Source organism: Scyliorhinus canicula, chromosome 16, assembly GCF_902713615.1.
Source record: "Scyliorhinus canicula chromosome 16, sScyCan1.1, whole genome shotgun sequence".
Lineage (NCBI taxonomy): Eukaryota > Metazoa > Chordata > Chondrichthyes > Carcharhiniformes > Scyliorhinidae > Scyliorhinus > Scyliorhinus canicula.
In genome coordinates, this window is record NC_052161.1 from 132,126,661 (window position 1) to 132,148,254 (window position 21,594).

Here is a 21,594-nt window from a genome sequence, read left to right on the forward strand (position 1 = left end):
CTGCAGCTCCTGGTGCTGATCCTGCTCCTGGTGCTGATCCTGGTCCAGGTGCTCATACTGCAGCTCCTGGTGCTCATCCTGGTCCTGTGCTGATCTTGGTCCTGGTGCTCATCCTGGTGTTGATCCTGGTCCTGCAGCCTCTGGTACTGATCCAGGTCTTGCAGCTCCTGGTGCGGAACCTGGTCCCACAGCTCTTGGTGCTGATCCTGGTCCTGCAGGTCCTGGTGCTGATCCTGGTCCTGCAGTTCCTGGTTCTGATCCTGGTCTTGCAGCACCTGGTACTGAACCTGGTCCCACAGCTCCTGGTGCTAATCCTGGTTGTGCAGCTCCTGGTGCTGATTCTACTCCTGGTGCTGATCCTGGTGCTTATCGTGCAGCTCCTGGTGCTGATCCTCGTCCTGCAGCTCCTGGTGCTGATCCTGGTGCTGACCCTGCAGCTCCTGGTGCTGATCCTGCTCCTGGTGCTGATCCTGCAGCTCCTGGTGTTGCTCCTGGTCCCAACGCTCCTGGTGCTGATCCTGATCCTGCAGCTCCTGGTGCTGATCCTGATCCTGGTGCTGATCCTAGTCCCACAACTCCTGGTGCTGATCCTGCTCCTGGTGCTCATCCTGCAGCTCCTGATGCTGCTCCTGGTCCCAACGCTCCTGGTGCTGATCCTGATCCTGCAGCTCCTGGTGCTGATCCTGATCCTGGTGCTGATCCTAGTCCCTCAACTCCTGGTGCTGATCCTGCTCCTGGTGCTCATCCTGCAGCTCCTGGTGTTGCTCCTGGTCCCAACGCTCCTGGTGCTGATCCTGATCCTGCAGCTCCTGGTGCTGATCCTGATCCTGGTGCTGATCCTAGTCCCACAACTCCTGGTGCTGATCCTGCTCCTGGTGCTCATCCTGCAGCTCCTGATGCTGCTCCTGGTCCCAACGCTCCTGGTGCTGATCCTGATCCTGCAGCTCCTGGTGCTGATCCTGATCCTGGTGCTGATCCTAGTCCCACAACTCCTGGTGCTGACCCTGGTCCTGCAGCTCATTGTGCTGATCCTGCTCCTGCAGCTCCTGGTGCTGACCCTGGTCCTGCAGGGCCTGGTGCTGACCCTGGTCCTGCAGCTCCTGGTGCTAATTCTGGTCATGCAGCTCCAAGTGCTGATTCTGCTTCTGGTGCTGACCCTGGTCCTGCAGCTCCTGCTGCTGTGTGGAGGGGGGAAGTGTGGATGGAAGCTTCAGACACACCCACACAGGGCAGGGAACATTGACAACACTCATCACATCTCCTGTCCTCTAACACAACATAACACTGACTTACAACATCAATAATTCAAATTTAATCCGTCTCCCCATTTATGTATTATTTAAATGTTTGGGGCACGCCACAGATTTCCTGTGCCAGAAAGTCCAATTTCTTGTCACCGTTACATTTTGAGCAGCTACCACGCTTTCATTGCATTTTTTCGCATCTACCCAGCAACTAATTTGGAGGTTTTAGTGGCCACAGAGGAGTCCAAAACAAGAGGCGTAAAGAAACATATTTTCTTCCAAAGTAAATCATATACTCAGCGCACTCCAGATTCCAGCCGGGACTACAAAGGCCCAGCTCCCACCTGGGCCGGCTTTTACGCTGGAGTCCATTACTCCGATTCTACAAGGTTCACAGGGAGGCTAATTGCTCCGTCCCCATAGGTCTCAAGCAGGTTATAACATCCCTTCCCCACCCCTCCCCAAGTCCAAAGCCCCGACGGAGGAAGGTGGAGCTGGAGGGCACCTGCTCTTTCTCACCCGTGGTTTCGGCTCTTGCGCCTGTGGGGCTGGGTCAGGAGGGGTATATCTGGATGGCCAATGCCAATTCCTTGCTGATTACCCGAGTGGGGGGGGGGGGGGGGGGGGACCACTACTGACAGGTGCTCTCCGGCTTGTTCACCATCTGAAACATCCGATGCCCGGTGCTGCCCAATCGGCAGATTTTATTGGCCGAATGATTCTGTGGCCCTCTGGTTGGCTGAGTTCTACCTCAACCTCCACCTGTGGCGCATAGAGGATTGGGCTGCCCGAAAATATTTAGGCTGCACCTCAGGGTCAACATGAATTTTGCCACGGCTCCCTTGATTTTCCCCAGCCCAGTTTGGAAAACCTTGGAGTATTTCCCCAGCACCACGTAGAGGGCCCCAGCACCCACTGCCAATCTAGGTAAAGAAGTTGTAGTCAATCACCCCCTGACACACTAGGGCCGTTTCCTTTTACTACAATCAATATTACAGATCACCGGGGTCATTGTGGTCCATCCCAGCTATGGCAAGCGGTTCACCCTTATAAGTTGCCAGTGTTGCTTCTGGATCACGTGAGCTCAGCCGTTATACTCTAGACTGAATTTTTTCAAATGTCTGTTTACCTATGACCGATGTCCAATTCCATTCTGAGAGGGTGACCGTTTACCTGGAAGGAGATCTGAATGAGGGCAACTTGGGTTCTGCAATGCAGTTCAGCGGCATGCATTTGTCATCAGACTGTTCCAGGTGAAACGGCGGGATCTGGGTTAATGTGTACCTTGGGTGAGACGGTGGGTTTGTTCGCCGCCCTGTGGCTTTCGCTCCCTGCAGCATCTCCAGTCGCACATCCCACATCATCTGGAGTCTCCCTCTAGTTAACCGGGTCCTAGATCCACAGGCCTGACCTCAGCGGTGTTCATCCCAAGACAGCGGTTTAGAGGTGCCGGAAATCGGGAGGAGTCACACCCCACACTGTTCACTTCCATCCCTCACTGTTCCTGAACTCTGCACTTGCTCTGGAAAGAAACATTTCCGCGGCCTTCTTAAGGTTTAACAGTGGCTCAGCCAGTGACTTTCGTTGGGTCACCATATTATTTATGCCACAAACCAATCGGTCCCGCAGCATCTCAGGAAGGGAGAGGCACTTCCTGATCACAAAATGCAGCTAGTTTGCTCAAGCACATTAAGAACTCGGTGACAGACTCCACTGGGGTCCTCTCAGCCGTGTTAAATTGGTAGCTTGAAAGATGGCCGACGGCTTGGGGTCAAAATGGTTTGCATCTCCTGCTGCCAGCTCTTTAAAGGTCTTGGAGTCCGGGGCTGCGAGGTACGTGAGGCTTTTTATTACGCTGAAGGTGGGAGCTCCACAGGCAGTCAAGAGTATTACTGTCTGTCACTCGTCGCCAGTTATAGCATTATCCCTTAAAAAGTAGCGCGAATTGTGTCCAATCTTCCAAGCTAGCATTGAACACAAAATGTTTCCCAACGAGCGGAATTTTGAAATTAATGCAAACCTTATTATGGCAATGCGATAGGAGATGACTGTGCTTCCAACAGTTAGCAGCACCAACAATAGCTCTATTTTTACCCTTGTCGCCAATTTAGTGGACACAGAGGAATCCAAAATGAGAGGCATAAAGAACCTATTTTATTACAAAGTAAACAATATACACAGTACACTCCGGGTCCCAGCCCGGACTACACATGCTCGGCTCCCATCCGCGCCGGCCTTTGTGCTCGAGTCCACTGCTCCGCTGATGGGACCACTCCCCTTAGCGGGAAAGCTCATATTCTATGAGGCTAAGTGTTCATCCCCGTAGGCCTCATGTGGGTTATAACAGAAGTGTGTTCACTATTGTAATGTAGGAGAGAGCTGAGCAACCAGTTTGCGCACAACTAGGCCACACAAACAGCAATGCAGTAAAGGACCGCTGGATAATCTATCTTAATTGATGCTGTTTCAGGGATAAATGTTAGCCAACATCCCTCCCCTGCTCTGCTTTGATATTGTGTGCATCTTCCTGAGAAAGCCAAATAGAATCTCAGTTTAACATCCCATCTGACAGCTGAGTACTCCCTCACTATGTTTCAGCCCAGATGATGAGACACGTTCTTGAGCTGCTGCAGTCTATGTGGTGAAGGTACTTCCACTGCGCTTTTAGGCAAGGAATTCTAGGATTTTAACGCAGTGACAATAAAGGAATGGTAATCGATGTCCAGGGCAAATGATTTGTGACTTAGAGGGGGTCAAATGGTGTTGTTCCCATGCACTTGCTGCTTTAAAGGGAGATGCTGGGCACAATGCTGTGGGACATCCTCTGGGTAATATATTCTGCAGCCTTAATTCAAGAAGCAAATGTTTACGGTAGTGAAGGGAATGCTGATCAAGTGAACTACGTTATCTTGAATATGTTGAGTTTTTGGAATATCGTTGGCGTGCACCCATCCGGGCAAGAGAATATTCCATCATACTGCCTGTAGGCTGTTTGGAGATGGTACACATTGCAGACTGTGTTCGCCCTCTGACCTGCTCTAGTAGCCACAGGATTGATATCACTGGTCCAGTAGAGTTTCTGGTTAATGGATAGCTCCCATTACCACACCCCTCCCAGAATGTTGAGGGGAATTAAACAATGCCATTGAATATTAAAGGAAAATGTTACACTTTCACGTTCCATGTCATAGAACATTTATGTATAACAATATGAAAAAGCACAATTCTGTTTGTCTAAATGACTGTGTGATCTGACTGGTCGTTCAGATCACTCAACAAATTGCATTTATCTGAGCCTTTAACATAGTGAGATCCTGACATTTCCCAATTTGATTGACGTTGGGTGTGTTTTCCAGTTTGTAATATCAGTGCACAATGCCTACCAAACCATTAGCTACTTTCTGTGACTAATGAACACTGATGACCTTACCTGTAAAATCTAAGTCAAGGGCTGGAAGAGATATTGTCAGATATAATGAATGCTGGAAAATCCTCACCGACCACTTGACTAATACAATTTGAGCCGTGATGTTTTACTTTTCTCTCAGTTAGGTCTGAAACTACTATAGATTAACATTTCAAACACTTTCCTGATTTGCATAATTAGCTGTTCTGACAGTATTGTCATCGTGTACCTTAGGCTATTATGATAGAATTCAGGAACAGTTCAATCTCATACATAAAGTCCCTCAACGTGCCAGAGCTCGTATCCAGACACATTGTCTGCTCCTGTGCAAATTGTTTTACTCCGTGGATTATACAAGTCTATTTTTATTACACTTTCCCAATGTCAGATCTCTCGACACTGCCCCCAGGGCCACACACATCCTGCAGCTGTGAAATCAAGCCAACCAACCTGTTCCTGGATCTCTAGTAATTCAGCCACAAACTGGATTCTAAAAGGTGTATGACAGCAATCACACATGGTTTACCTTTCAACAATTGCTGGCCCCTGCAATGATGTGCCCTACAGCAAAGTAGCCAAGATTGGCAACTCACAAGCAGGCAAAAATAGGACCTTGCTTATTCATTCAAGGGATGTGGGCCTTTGTGGCCAGGCCAGCATTCAAGTCCATCCCTAATTGCCCGTAAAAAGGTGGTGATGAGCTGCATTCTTGAACCACTGCAGTTCCTCTGGTGTAGCTACACCTACTGTGCTGTTGGGGAGTGGGTTCCAGGATTTTGACCCAGCGACAGTGAAGGAACACCGGTATATTTACAAATCAGGATAGTGAATGGCATGGAGGGGACCTCCAGGTGATGGGGTTTCCCCCGTAACTGCTGACCTTGTACTTCTCGATCATAGTGATGGTGAGTTTGGAAGGTGCTGACCAAGGAACTTGGTGATTTACTGCAGTGCATCTTATAGATGGTACACACTGATGCCTCTGTGCATCGGGTGGAGGGATTGAATGTTTGTGGAAGGGGGAGCAATCAGTGGGCTTCTTTGTCCTGGATGGTTTAAGCTCCTTGAGTGTTGTTGGAGCTACACTCATCCAGACAAGTGGGGAGCATTCCATCACACTCCTCACTTCTGCCTTGTAGATTGTGGACAGGCTTTGGGGACTCGGCGGGTCAGTTACTCATTGCTGGATTCTTAGCCTGTGACCTGCTCTTGTCACCAGAGTATTTATATGGCTAGTCCAGTTCAGTTTGTTGTCAATGGTAACCCCAGGATGTTGACAGTCGAGGATTCGGTGATGGTAATGCTGTTGAATGTCACGGGAAGATGGTTAGATTCTCTTATGTTGGAGATGGTCATTGCTTGGCATTTGTGTGGCGCAAATGTTACTTTCTGCTTGTCAGACCAAGTCTGCGTACTGTCCAGGTCTTGCTGCATTTAGACATGAACTGCTTCTGTATCTGAGGAGTTGCGAATGTCACTGAACATTGCCACTTCTGACCTTATGATGGAAGGAAGGTCATGACGAAGTAGCTGAAGGTGGATGGGCCAAGAAGACCATCCTGAGGAACTCCTGCAGTGATATTCTGGAGCTGAGGTGACTGACCTCCAACAGACACAACCTTCTGTACAAGGCATGAATCCAACCAGGGAAAAAGGTTCTCCCTGATTCCCATTGACTTCACTTTTGCCAGGGTTCCCTGATGCAACACACCATGTAATGCGACCTTAATCTCAAGAGCAGTAACTCTCCCCTCATCCCTGGAGCGCAGCTCTTTGGTCCATGTTTGGACTAAGGTTGTGTTGTGGCAAGACGAATGATTAGAATTTACTGACAATAATCTATTAGGATGGACTTCCCAGATGCACGTTCGGTAGCTCCCGCTATTTTTGGACTTTCGGGCTCTTTTAAGGGCCCGCAGCAGCGCTGGTTCGACTTTTCCCCGGGTGGGAATGCGGCCACTGTGCTCGGCTGCCGGTGGATGGGCTTGACCAGGAGCGGAGTGGTCAGAAAATCGACTTTGAAGCAAAGAAAGGTGCGAGGCAAGGAAAACAAGATGGCGGCGGGCGGGGAACCAGCAGCATGCCAGCAGTGGGCGCGGGAGCAGCAGGAGCTGCTTCAGTGCTACTTCAGGGAGCTGAAAGCTGAGATCCTGGAACCGTTTAAGGCCTCGCTGGACAAGATCATGGCGACTCAGACGGCTCAGGCTGCAGAGATCCGGCAGCTACAGCTAAAGACCTCGGAGAACGAGGACGAGCTCCTGGGCCTGGCAGTGAAGGTGGAGTGGCACGAGGCGCTTCACAAGAAATGGCTGGCAAGGATGGAGGATTGGAGAACCGCTCCCGTCGGAGGAATCTGCGGATTTTGGGCCTCCCGGAGGGGCTGGAAGGTTCGGATTTGGGGGCCTACGTGGTTGTGATGTTGAACTCGTTAATGGGCACGGGGTCGTTCCAAGGACCCTTGGAGCTGGAGGGGGCCCATCGAGTGGTGTTGAGGAAGCCCAGGGCGAACGAGCCGCCTAGGGCGGTGCTGGTCCGCTTTCACCGCTTCATTGACCGAGAGTGCGTGCTGAGATGGGCGAAGAAGGAAAGGAGCAGCAGGTGGGAGAAAGCGGACATTACGATCTATCAGGACTGGAGCGCGGAGGTGGCGAAGAGAAGGGCTGGCTTCAATCGGGTGAAGGGAGCGCTTCACAGGAAGGGGTTGAAGTTTGGCCTGTTACAGCCGGCTCGCCTTTGGGTCACTTACAAGGATCGCCAGCTCTACTTTGACTCTCCGGAGGAGGCCTGGGCTTTTGTCCAGGCAGAGAAATTGGACTCGAACTGAGGACTGGGGGGCTGGGGAATGATGTACATTGCCCGGAGGCTTTGTCCTCCTTGGTATCCTTTCGTTTTTAATGGCTATGTTTGATGTTGCTTTTTTGCTGCTCTGCTTCTTCGTTTTTTGGGGCTGTTATTTATATACTGTGGTGCTTTTTAGTTTTATCCACTGGTGGAGGGTTGGGGAGCTGTTCGCGGTCCCGCTGGGTCATGTGCCCGTCTTTTTCCTGCGTGTTGGGCTGGAGGGGCGGGTTCGGGTTGGAAGCGCGTGCTTTCTTCCCGCGCTGGAGGAGTTCGGGGCGGGGCCGGCACTAGGAGGGGAGATTCGTGGTTGCGTTGCATCGGTGGGGGGGTCGTCGGTATGGCGGGGGTAGCCGGGGTCAGCAGGAGTCGGCTGACTTACGGAAGTACAAAGATAGGGGTTACGCAGCTAGGGGGGGGCCCTAGCTCCGGGGGGAGGCTCGGAGGAGGGGGGGGGGGAGTAGGGGGAGGTACCGGGTTGCTGCTGCAGTGGTCGTAGGGAAACGGCTGGTGAAGGGGGGGGGGGGGCTGGGAGGTGGGTCTGCCACCGTGGGGAACGGGCCTGGGGGGCTCCCTGGGCACGTGGTGAGTCGTGGGAGAGCTATGGCTGATCGGCGCAGAGGGAGGGGGAAGACCCCCCAGATTCAGCTGGTCACATGGAATGTGAGGGGGGCTGAATGGACTGGTGAAGCGGTCCCGGGTCTTGGCACACCTGAGGGGGCTGGGAGCAGACGTAGCTAGGCTCCAGGAGACGCACCTTAAGGTGGCGGATCAGGTGAGGCTGAGAAGAGGCTGGGTAGGACAGGTGTTTCACTCGGGCCTCGATGCGAAGAATCGAGGGGTGGCGATCTTAGTCGGGAAGAGCTTGTCGTTTGTTGCGTCTAATGTGGTGGCGGACAGTGCAGGTATATATGTAATGGTGAGTGGTAGACTTCAGGGGGAGCGGGTGGTTCTGTTCAATGTGTACGCCCCCAACTGGGACGATGCGGGCTTCATGCGGTGCATGCTGAGCCAGATTCTGGACCTGGAGACGGGGGGTTTGATCCTGGGAGGGGACTTTAATACGGTGCTGGATCCGGCTCTGGATCGCTTGAAGTCTAGGACGGGTAAGAGGTCGGCGGTGGCCTCGGTACCGAGGGGGTTCATGGATCAGATGGGAGGGGTAGACTCTTGGAGGTTTATGAAGCCGGGGGGTAGGGAGTTCTCCTTTTTCTCCCATGTTCACAAGTCTTATTCCCGGATTGACTTTTTTGTTCTCAGCAGGGTGCTGATCCCGAGAGTGGTGGGGGCGGAGTATTCAGCGATAGCCATATCTGACCATGCTCCGCATTTGGTGGACCTGGAGCTGGGGGAGGGGAAGGATCAGCGCCCGCTATGCGGGCTGGATGTGGGGTTTTTGGCAGCGGAGGAAGTGTGTGGCCGGGTCCGTAGGGGTATAGAGGGGTATTTGGTAGCCAATGACAACGGGGAGGTACAAGTTGGGGTGGTTTGGGAAGCACTGAAGGCAGTAGTTAGAGGGGAGTTTATATCCATTCGGGTGCACAGGGAGAGGGGAGAGAGGGCCGAGAGGGAGAGGCTGTTGGAGGAAATGGTAAGGGTGGACAGGAGGCATGCAGACACCCCGGAGGAGGGGCTTTTGAGGAAGTGGCGCAGTCTCCAAGCGGAGCTCGATATACTGACCACCCGGAAGGCGGAGGCGCAGTGGAGGAGGGCGCAGGGGGCGCTACTTGAGTATGGGGAGAAGACAAGTCAGATGCTGGCCCACCAGCTCCGGAAGCGGTAGGCGGCGAGAGAGATAGGGGGAGTCACGGATGCAGGAGGGAACATGGTGCGGGGTGGCAGGGACATCAATGGGGTGTTCAGATCCTTTTACGAGGGGATGTACCAGGCGGTGCCCCCGAGGGAGGTGGGCGGAATGGGCCGCTTTCTGGAGGGGCTGGAGTTCCCAAGAGTAGGGGATGAGTGGGTGGAGAGTCTGGGGTCCCCAATCGAGTTGGGGGAGCTGATGGAGGCGCTGGGGAGCATGCAGACAGGGAAAGCGCCGGGACCTGACGGGTTCCCGGTGGAATTTTACAAGAAGATTTCAGATCTGCTGGGCCCGCTGCTTATAAGGACCCTGAACAAGGTGAGGAGGGGGGGGCTCTGCCCCCGACGATATCCAGGGCAATCATCTCTTTGATCCTGAAGCGGGGCAAGGACCCCCTCCAGTGTGGGTCCTATAGGCCGATCTCGCTCCTTAACGTGGACCAAAGTTGTTGGCAAAGGTACTGTCCAGAAGGGTGGAAGATGTGGTCCCGATGGTTATCCATGAGGACCAAAGGGGTTTGTGAAGAGGAGGCAGCTGAATGTCAACGTATGGCGGCTTCTTAATGTTATGATGATGGCGCCGGTGGCTGGGGAGGCGGAAATAGTAGCATCGATGGATGCAGAGACAGCTTTTGACAGGGTGGAGTGGAGTCACCTGTGGGAAGCGCTGAGGAGGTTTGGGTTTGGTGAGGGATTCATCAGCTGGGTGAGGTTGCTGTACATCTCCCCGGTGGCGAGGCTGGTGACGAACGGGAGGAGGTCGGAGGATTTCCGGCTTTCCCGGGGGACGAGGCAGCGGTGCCCCTTGTCTCCCCTGCTCTTCGCGTTGGCGATTGAGCCCTTGGCCATGGCGCTGAGGGATTCGAAGAACTGGAGGGGGATTGTGCGGAGGGGGGGGGGGCGGGGGAGAGGAGCACCGGTTGTCATTGTACACAGACGATTTACTGTTGTACGTCGCGGATCCGACTGGGGGGATGCCAGAGGTGTTGAAGATACTTGGGGAGTTTGGGGACTTTTCGGGCTACAAGCTCAATGTGGGGAAAAGTGAGCTGTTTGTGTTGCACCTGGGGGACCAGGAGAGGGAGATAGGAGAGCTCCCGTTGAAGAGGGCGGAGAGGAGCTTTAGATATCTTGGGGTCCAGATAGCTAGGAACTGGGAAGCACTGCATAGGCTTAACTTTTCGAGGCTGATGGAACAGATGGAGGAAGAGTTCAGGAGGTGGGACGCGCTGCCGCTTTCGGTGACGGGCAGGGTCTAGTCGGTTAAAATGATGGTGCTCCCGAGGTTTTTGTTTCTTTTCCAGTGCCTCCCCATATTGATTCCGAAGGCTTTTTTCAAAAGGGTTAAGAAGAGTATTCTGGGGTTTGTGTGGCGCGGAAGGCCCCGAGAGTAAGGAGGGTATTCCTGGAGGAAAGAAGGGAGGCAGGCGGTTTAGCGCTGCCCAACCTGTGTGGGTATTACTGGGCTGCGAATGTGGCAATGATCTGCAGGTGGGTGATGGAGGGGGAGGGTGCCGCATGGAAGAGGCTGGAGGTGGCGTCCTGTGTGGGTACGGGTTTGGGGGCATTGGTGACGGCCCCGCTCCCACTGCCCCCGGCAAGATATTCCACGAGTCCGGTGGTGGTGGCGTCCCTCAAAATTTGGGGGCAGTGGAGGCGGCCCAGGGGGGAAGGGGGGCCCCAGTGTGGGCCCCGATACGGGGCAATCACCGGTTTGCACCAGGTTGAATGGATGGTGGGTTTTTGAGTTGGCATAGGGCAGGCATCAGGTGGATGGGGGACCTTTTCCTCGATGGGAAGTTTGCGACTTTCGAGGAGTTGGACGGGAAATGGGGCCTCCCTCCTGGGAATGCTTTCAGGTATATGCAGATTAGGGCTTTTGTTAAGCAGCAGGTGGTGGAGTTCCCGCTGCTGCCACCTAGGGGAATGCAGGATAGGGTGCTCTCGGGGACGTGGGTCAGTGAGGGGAGGATCTCGGCGATTTATCAGGTGATGCAGGAAGAGGAGGAGGCCTCGGTGGAGGAGCTGAAAACGAAGTGGGAGGAGGAACTAGGGGAAGAGATTGACGACGGGACGTGGGCGGATGCCCTGGGGAGGGTGAACTCGCCCTTGCGCACAGCTCAGCTTAATTCAGCTGAAGGTGCTGCATAGGGCGCACATGACTGGGGCCAGGATGAGCCGGTTCTTTGGGGGGGAAGACAGGTCCGGGAGGTGTTCGGGAGGCCCGGCGAACCACACCCACATGTTCTGGACATGTCCGGCGTTGGAGGGGTTTTGGAAGGGGGTGGCGGGGACTTTGTCCAAGGTGGTCGGTTCCAGGGTGGAGCCGGGCTGGGGGCTCACGATCTTTTGGGTAGCATCGGAGCCAGGAGTGCAGGAGGCGAGAGAGGCCGGTACACTGGCCTTTGCGTCTCTAGTAGCCCGGCGTAGGATTCTCTTACAGTGGAGGGACACGAAGCCCCCGAGCCCGGAGGCCTGGATCAATGACATGGCCAGGTTCATCAGGCTGGGAAAGATTAAGTTTGCCCTGAGGGGGTCGGTACAAGGGTTTTTCCGGCGGTGGCAGCCTTTTCTCGATTTCCTGGCAGAGAGGTAGAGAGTGGTCAATCTCCGCAGCAACCCGGGGCGGAGGCGGGGGGGGTTTGGGATTTGTTAAGGGGGTTTGTTTTTGCGACAGTGTGTTTGCTATTTCTTTTTCTTTCTTGCATTGTTATTAGTTATTAATTTATTACTTTGTATTGGGGGGGGATTTCTGTTTCTGTTATCTATTAGGACAATTAGCACTTATTCTAAGGGATTTTGATTCTACATAGTGTAGTATAGAATACTAAAGCAATTTTTATGAAGGTGTCAGCTAAAAACTGACGTGGCACCTTCTATAGCAGTGGGCACAAGGGACAAGCAATGTGTTCCAGTTAAACCAATTTCACTGACCATTTAAAAAAAAAAAAATTTAGAGTACCCAAACCATTTTTTTCAATTAAGGGACAATTTAGCATGGCTAATTCACCTACAGTGCACATCTTTGGATAGTGGGGGCAAAACCTACGCAAACACGAGGAGAATGTGCAAAGTGACCCAGAGCCGGGATCGAACATGGGACTTCGGCACCATGAGGCAGCAGTGCTAATCATTGCACCACCGTGCTGCCCTAATTTCAGTAACCTTAAAAGGTTTGTTTTTATGACGCAATCTACAATAGTCAGCATAAAGGTTAACAAACATGCTTTTCTAACTCGACCTAAGGAGCCGACAAATATATCGGGTCAGGCACCAAGTAGGGAGGTCATGGAGGGGTCTGTCGAAGGATGAAGGGTAGGTAAAGGTATATAACACTCACTCTCCCTGGGTGCACATATGTAATTTGTTTAATGTAAAATTTGAAACAGACATGATCCAATGTAAACAATATTCTTAGCTACATAACCACACTCTGAACCCTACATACCCACACTCTGTATAAATGTCACCTGATTCTTTACATTGGCAGAGTCAGCTCCGGAGACCTATCTCTGATACTGGGCTCTCCCAATGTGTTGGTCAATAAACATTCATTCTGTGCCTGAGACTCCTCCAATTATTTCAAGGAAAAGAGAAAAACCACAACAGCTGGTATGAAGTTCAGAGCGGTGTGGTCCTGGCAGAACCCAAACTGAGCGTGAGTGGGCAGATTATTGCTGAGCAAGTGCCACTGTTGATGACACCTTCCATCACTTTACTGATGGTCAAGAGTAGACTGATGGGGTGGTAGTCGGCTGGGTTGAATTTTCCTAGCTTTTTGTGCCCAGATCATACCTTCACAGAGGAGGTCATGTGGCACAGTGGGTAACATCCCCACCTCTGAGTTAGGTGCTGCAGGTTTGAGTCCTTACCCAGGACTTGATGGCCAAGGAAGGTGCATTCATAATGCAGTCAAACTGACCACCAAACTGGTTGAGTAGGAATTGGAAGCATCAATAGATCTGGGAGAAATCATGGAGAGCATCAGCTCCATGCAGATGGAGAAGGTGCCAGGACCCAACGGATTCCTGACGGACTTCTATAAAAAATTCACACTGGCCCTGGTCCCACACCTAAGGGATGTGTTCGCAGTTCGCTAGTGGGGGATACCCTACCACCTACGCTAACACAGGCCACGATATCGCTGATACCCAAAAAAGACAAAGACCTGACAAAATGTGGATCGTACAGACCCATTTCGCTGCTTAATGTAGATGTGAAGATACCCGCGAAAGTCCTGGCCAAGGGACTGGAGAACTGTGGGTCAGAGGTGGTCGCAGAGGACCAGATGGGCTTTGTCAAGGTTAGGCAGCTAACTGCAAACATCAGGCGGCTGATGAATGCAATAATGACCCTCCCCAGGGTGAGAACACCAGAGGTGATCACCTTCCTGGACGCAGAAAAGGCCGTCGACAGAGTCGAGTGGAAGCACCTCTTTGAAGTACTGAAGTAGTTTGGGCTAGGAGCAGGGTTCACCTCCTGGGTGAAATTCCTGTACACCGGCCCCAAGGGGAGGACCTGTGGTTAACTAAAAAAATAATAATAATATCAAACTTAAAGAAAAAGTATAGAATTGTACAAAGGTGGGTGGCAGGTCAGAAGATTGGACAATATTTTAAAAAAGCAAAGAATGACCAGAAGATTAATAAGGAGGGGACAATTTAAGAGTACGAGAGAAATCTAGCTAGAAATATAAAGACCGAAAGTAAGAGTTTCTATCGATATATAAAAAAGAAAAGAGTTAACAAAGTGAACACTGATCCCACAAAACTGAGTCTTGGAAAATAATAATGGAAAATAAGGAGATGCCAGATTAATATAACAGTTTTGCATCAGCCATCAGTATAGAGGATACAACTAACATCCCAGATACAGCCATAAATCAGGAAGTGGAAAGGAGGGAGGTGGTATTGAGAAAAGTGTTGGAAATGTGACCTGATTTCATCCAAGGTACTTAAAAGAAGTGGCAGGTGAGATAGTTTTTTTTAAATATTTTTTTTTTAAATTTAGAGTACCCAATTATTTTTTCCAATTAAGGGGCAATTTAGCATGGCCAATCCACCTATCCTGCACATCTTTTGGGTTGTGGGAGTGAAACCCACGCAGACACGGGGAGAATGTGCAAACTCCACACGGACAGTGACCCAGAGCCGGGATCGAACCTGGGCCCTCAGCGCCGTGAGGCGGTTGTGCTAACCACTAGGCCACTGTGCTGCCCTCCAAGTGAGATAGTTGATGTGTTGGTTTTAATTTTCCAAAATTCTCGTGATCCAGGGAATATTCCATAAGAGTGAAAAATAGCGAACGTAACTCCTTTATTCAAAAGGGAGACAGAAAACTGGAAACTACAGGCCAGTTAGTTTATCATCTGTTGTATTGAAAATGTTCGAAGATATTATTAAAGATGCTACAACAGGGCACTTAGATAAATCCATTGTGATCAGGCAACTTCAACATAGTTTTGTGAAAGGGAAATCATGTTTGACCAATTTATTGAAGTTCTTTGAAGAAATAATGCATGCTGTGGATAAAGGGGTCTCAGTGGATGTACTGTACTTAGATTTCCAGGAGGCATTTGATAAGGCGCCACATCAAAGGTAATAATCAAAGTTCATGGTGTGGAGGGTAGCACATTGACATGGATAGAATATTGCTCACTCGCAGGAAACAGAGAGTCTACGTAAATGGGTCACTTTCTGGTTGGTTAGATGTAACAGGTGCTGTGCTATCACAATCATGGCAAGGGCCTCAGCTTTTTACAATTGATATTAATGACTTGGATGAAGGGACCAAAGACATGGTTGCTAAATTTTCTGATGACACAAAGCAAATTGTGAAAAAGACGTCAGGAAGCTACAAAGCAATGTGTATAGGTTAAGTGAGTGGGCAGAGATCGAGCAAATTTCGCAATTCCTGGGGTATCTTTTTCTCACCACAAATTGCTGAGGTGGGTGGGTGTGTGTGTGTGGGGGGGGGGGGGGGGGGGTGAGGGAGGAGGGGATTTACACACTAATAAGCCACGAGCATTAAACTTGTCATTATTTTCCCAGCGAATTCTGGGTCACTGAAATGTTCAGTCTTCTTTAAAACAAGAACTTTGGCAAGCTCCGTGCTGCTCTTTGTGTTTTGGCCACAGGATGTCACTGTTCTTTCCAAAGTAGTGAGTTGCATTTTTCAACTGCCCTCAGCACCTCAGAATTGGCAAAGTGGTTCACAGCGTGTGACGGGCTTTTGAAGTACAGTCACTCTTGCAATGTAAGGAAACGCCGCAGACAATTTTCACCAGAGCAGCAACCTGCTAGCAGCAATGAGATCATTATCAGAAACTGACTTGAGTGATATTGGTTGGGAGAAATTACCCTGCTTTTAATTGAATAGTTTCGGGAGAGTCTTTTATGTCTGCCTGAGAAAGCTGGTTGGCAGAACCTTGGTTCATCATCTCATCAAAGGTTAAATCCTCCAAGAATGCAAACTCCAGTACTGGACTGGAGTGACAGTGCAGGCTTGGCTTTAGAGTGGGGATTAATGTTCTGATTTTGGATATGTGTGTGCTACCACCAAGCAAATGTCAACACATTATGTTGACTTTTTCTAGCAAGTAGATAGAAAAACTATTTAAAAAATGAACTTCTTGGTTCATTAAATCTACATACATCGAGATGGACATTTACATTTGTGAGTTTCTGCTTTGTTGCCTGCATCTAAGCCATTTTTCAAAGATGTACAATGTTTAATGTCATGACCTACATCTAGCATAGTTTTGTACTCATGGCAACTCAGTACTTCTGCTGCTTTCAAAAAATGTTTCATTTCATGGGATGTGGGTGTCCCTGGCAAGGCCCCACTGAATGGCTTGCTTGATCATTAGTTAAGAGTCAACCACATTGCTGTGGGTCTGAAGTCACATGTAGGCCAAATTGGGGTGTGATGGCAGAATACCTTCCCTCAAGTGAACCAAATTTTTTTTTTAAATTACGACTATTGATGATAGTTTCATGGTCACTATAACTGAGATGAGTTTTCAATTCCAGATTTATTCATTGAATTTAAATTCCACCAGGTGTCATGGTGGGATCTGAACTCATGTCTCCAGCCCATTAGCCTTGGCATCTGGATAGTTAGTCCATTGGCATTACCGCTATGCTGCCGCGTCCTCTAAATGTGGTACTTGTTGTATGAATGACTTCAGAATTTCAAATATGCTTCTCCCCCTCTCCTGATAGGGGACATCTCTCTCAGCTTTGCTAGAGGAAAAGCCATATCATGGAGTAATGGCTGAGAAAATAAGTGCAGAGATCTGAAGAACAGCTAGTTAAGGAAACTAGAGAAATGAATAGAAGTTTCCAAGAGGTCTATGACTGGATTTGGGTTCCACGTGTGCCAGCAGTTCTTGAATCGCTTTCCCACATGTGAGGCCAGAAAATGGAGACCATGCCGGGGGGGGGGGGAGGGGGGGGGGGGGGCATCAAGTCCAAGTTTCGCCAGACACTTAAACCTTTGTGTTTTTCAGCACAAACTTTATTTTGCATAACACCATCTCCCGTCAAGAAGCACTGGGGCCAGGTGCTGCCTGGTTAAGATCAACAATTCAAAACATAAGGTAATCAGCCCATTGTATATTAAGGTGAGAAGCACTTAATTCGAACTCGCCCAGAAAAGCTGTGTGCTGATGTTACAGCAGAGACAATAACCTGTGCTGTGGGGTTTGTTATAAACCATTCAATAACTTAAGGTGGAATGAAAACAAATTTGTTCCATAATGATAGATCTCTATGCCACCCACTCATCAAACCTCTCAATCCCAATGGAAGATTCTGGTGATCCAATGCATTCTCATGTTAATTTATCAAACTCTTTGAAAATTAGGAGTAAAGAGAGAAAGTAGCTGGAAGCTTGAATAGATAGTCAGGAAGATCTTTGGAGTATTGAATATAAATTGTTACGGGGATATGGGTTTCCAAAGAGAGAAGTGACTGAGGGATATGTCAAGAAGATAGATACGTAGTTGATCAGTGAAAAGAGTACCATAGTTGTTGAGCCTAATGAACCTTCTTAACACCTCTCACAAATATGAGCAGAAAAAATGGTCCTCGGACTCCCAATCCTTGTACTGTATACAATCCCAAGGCAGAACAGTTCACTGAGATGATAGGGTCACATAAGCTAACATCAATCTTTTTTTAAAAATCGCTCATAGGATGTGGATGCCGCTGGCTGGGTCAGCATTTATTGCCCATCCCTGAGGGCATTTAAGAGTCAACCACATTACTGTGGATCTGGAGTCACATGTAGGCCAGACCAGGTAAGGATGACAGATTTCCTTCCCTAAAGGACATTGGTGAACCAGTTTGCCATGGTGGGATTCAAATCCCGGTCCACAAAGCATTATCCTGGGTTTCTGGATTACTAATCCAGTGACAATACCACTACGCCACTACCTCCCCATCAGGTGGGCAGACCAATATTTGTATCTCAATTAACATCACTAAAACTTTTCTGCTCATCGTATCTCGCTGAGCACCAATTTGCTGCTTTGTTTCCTAGATTGCAACAGTGACCACATTTCCAACATATTTCATTGGTTTTAAAACTCTTTGGGGGTATTTTAATAATAATAATAATCTTTATTGTCACAAATAGGTTTACATTAATGCAATGAAGTTACTGTGAAAAGCCCCTATTCGCCGCATTCCGGTGCCTGTTCGGGTGCACGGAGGGAGAATTCAGAATGTCCAAATTACCTAACAACATGTCTTTCGGGACTTGTGGGAGGAAACCCACGCAGATACAGAGAGAATGTGCAGACTCCACACAGACAGTGACCCAAACCGGGAATCGAACCCTGGTGCTGTGAAGCAACAATGCTAACCACTGTGCTACCGTGCCTCCCTTTTGAGGTCACAAAAGACACCTCATAAATGCAAGTTCTTTCTGAGCCATTTTACTTGCAGCCCAACACACACACATCAAGCTTTTTGGGCAAATTGCTGTGTTCAATTAAGTTTTTTGAAAATATATTAATGTTTATGAAGGATTTTTTGATAGTTGTTTATGACATGTCATGAGTTTGCCTTTCACATTTATTAAAATCATGCTTAAAGGCATTTTAAAGGGATTTTGCATATTTTAACAAGACTGAATTTATGCTAGTTAAAAACATGTAAAAATACATGCCTAGATCTGCCCTAAGTGCAAAGCAAAACAGTGACCCATCTCATCCATTGTTCAATGAATAATAGATACTCTGCATGTCTTGATGTGCTTTGCTGCGACAAGCCCAAACATACTTCTGCTCTGTCATTACAACAAATCTAACAGGGGTAGAACTCAAAGTAAACCACATTTTTTTCCACTATTGTTTCTTTTAATGATCCTCCCCTCCTGCCAGTTACCTAACTCCTTTGTAGTTTGCTTTCATCTGCGAGTCCACCTGTTCCAATCTCTTCAGAATTGTTTTTTCCTGTCAACAGAATATGATTGACTGTTGGTGTCATCCTTGCTTCAGAATCGGACAGTTGTGGCTTCAAGACCCAGTCCAGAGCTTTGAGCCCGTAATCAAGACTAACACTCCCTGTGCTTTAATGAGGAAATGTTGCGCTGCTGGAAGTGCTGTCCTTGCGATATCTCATCAAACGTCTTGTTAAACCCAGTCTCTTTCTGCCCTCCCAAGATGGACCTATGTTGTTAGGTTCAGATGAAGAGTCATAGGAGAAGGCGTGTGGAGCACAAACACCTGCATGTACCTGTTGGTCTGAATCACCTGTTTCAGCACTGTAGACTCTATATCATTTGTTGGTATTAATTAAGTTTTTTGAAACAGGGCTGTTTTCGCACAGTGGGCTAAATAGAAGGCTTGGAAAGCAGACCAAGGCCAGCAGCATGGGTTCAATTCCCGTACCGGCCTCTGGAAGGCACTGGAATGTGGCAACTAGGGGATTTTCACAGTAACTTCATTTGAAGCCTACTTGTGACAATAAGCGATTTTCATTTCATTCATTTCATTTCGGTAATGTAATCCCGTGGCACTATTCGAAGATGATCTGGGGGAATTCTAATTGGTGTAACGGGCACCATTATCCCCAAACCAACTTGACTAAAATAGATTATCTGGTCATGTATCATAATGTTATTGTGAGGGACCTTGCCGTGTACAAATTGGCTGCCACATGTCCCTACATTACAGCATTGATTGTGTATCAAAGTAATTCATTGGCAGCGAAGTACTGAGCTTTTTAAAGGTGGATTGAACGGGAGGTCCTTTCCATTACTAATCAGTTCAGTTCTGTGATTTTATCCCCTTCTCAGCCACTTATTGGGCTGCAATTCCAAGGACATGGGAAGCCCTTCCACTGTGAGCCAAGACAGTGAATAGCCTATTTGATCATGGAAACCATCACATCTGCCATCCACACACGGCTTTCCAACACAAATCATCATGTGGTAATCACAACGTTAGCTGATTTATGTTCCCATACTGCCTTAGAGTGGGTCAGATGTCAGTTTTTGCACCTCAGGCCTGTTTGAGGACTGTGCCTTGGATGCCTAAGGAGGAATCCTAGCCAAAATGGCAGGGCGGTGCTTATCCATGCAGGATGATTACAGACCATCACCCCCTATATTAGAGCTTTAGCCAACCTGAATTCTAGGCCTACAACATGTGATACTTCTCTCTTCCAGCGAAGTGTGTCAACGTGTAGCATCACTAATCGATCACATGGACACTTTTCAGTCATAATCTCCATACATGTAGTGAACTTTCAGGCAGGACAGTGATGATTAAAACAAAAACATCGCCATCATTTAGTAAACAACTTGATCATGGAGGATTACGATTATGGATTGACCTTCTTTCACCAAACCAATCCTGTGTCCAAAAACCAGAAGGAGGGAAGATCAGAGCAAATTTCCTGGTTGCACACTCATGGAATGGAGTATCGTTTGACGTGCACAACCTGTTGTATTCCATACAATTTCCCCAAAATGCATTCCCATCGGATAAGGATTCACATTAAGAGAACACAACAGGAGAATTGTCCTTAATTTATAAGAAACCTTCTGATGACATAAGAAACAGAACATTTTTGTGGAATAATCAGAGATGATCCATCAGGAGGAGTGGGTTCTGCCTCATTCAGGTGTTCAGCACAGTAGGTGTAGTTGTGTCTCACATTCAGAGTGGCTGATGATGGTTCTACATCGTATTACATGGTATTTAAGCACAGAAACAGGCTATTCAGCTCAACCTGCTCCACACAAGGTTCCTCCCACTCTGCTTTATTAGACCCCATCAATATATCCTTCCATTCCTATCTCCATTATATTTCTTAATCTTTCCCATAGAAGCATTAGGTCTCCAATACTCTCAGAATTGTTCAGGGGTTTTCTACATGGGGCATGGATCTCCTGGGCACTGCTGCTTGCTGTTCACTAGATACAGTTTAACTTTTCCACCTCATTCCACCCTTCCACCTCACCCTCACCCACCTCTCTGAGATGTCACTGGCTGATGCTGCAGAGAGTCAGGACGGCTGATATTTGGAATGTTGGGGGGGTGGGGGGGGGGGGGGGGGACAGAACTCAATGTTAAAAGAGGATTGGGTGGAGAGATGGTGACTCGGGAATGAAGGTCAGATGGGGAATGATGGTCAGAGAGAGAGTGTAACTGGAAAATTAGAGAGAGGGTAACTGGGGCATTAGGCAGAAGCAGACTTGGGAATGGGGTTTAGGGGAAGAGGGAGGCCAGAGAATAGAGGTCAGGGAGAAGAGGGTGGACTTAGGAATTAGGGAGAGGGCAACTAGGAAATGAGGGCTGGAGGGAGCAGGGGGAATAGGATGAGGGGAAGAGGGTGACTAGAGAATGGGGTCGGGGAAGATCATTACTGGGGATTGGGGTCAGGGGGAATGAGGGTCGGGGAAGAGGGGGTGGGGAATGGGGGTCAGGCAGTCTGGTGACCTGCATAATGGCAGTCAGGGGGAACAGGGGGATCGCGGGAAGATGGTGACTGGGAATAGGGGTCAGGGGAAAGTGGCTGTCTAGGGAATGGGGGTCGGGGATGTGGGCGATCTACGGAATGGGGGTCAGGGGCAGTGGGTGACTGGGGATTGGGGGTCAGGGGGAAGAGGGTGACTGGGGAATGCAGGTCAGGAGAAGAAGGTGACTGGGGAATGGGGTCAAGGTGAAGTGAGGGACTCGGAATGAGGGTTGGGATAAGAGGGTGGCTGGGGAATGGGGGCCAGGTGGAAATGGGTGACCTGTGTAATGGGGGTCAAGGGGAAGAGGATGACCTTGGAATGGGGATC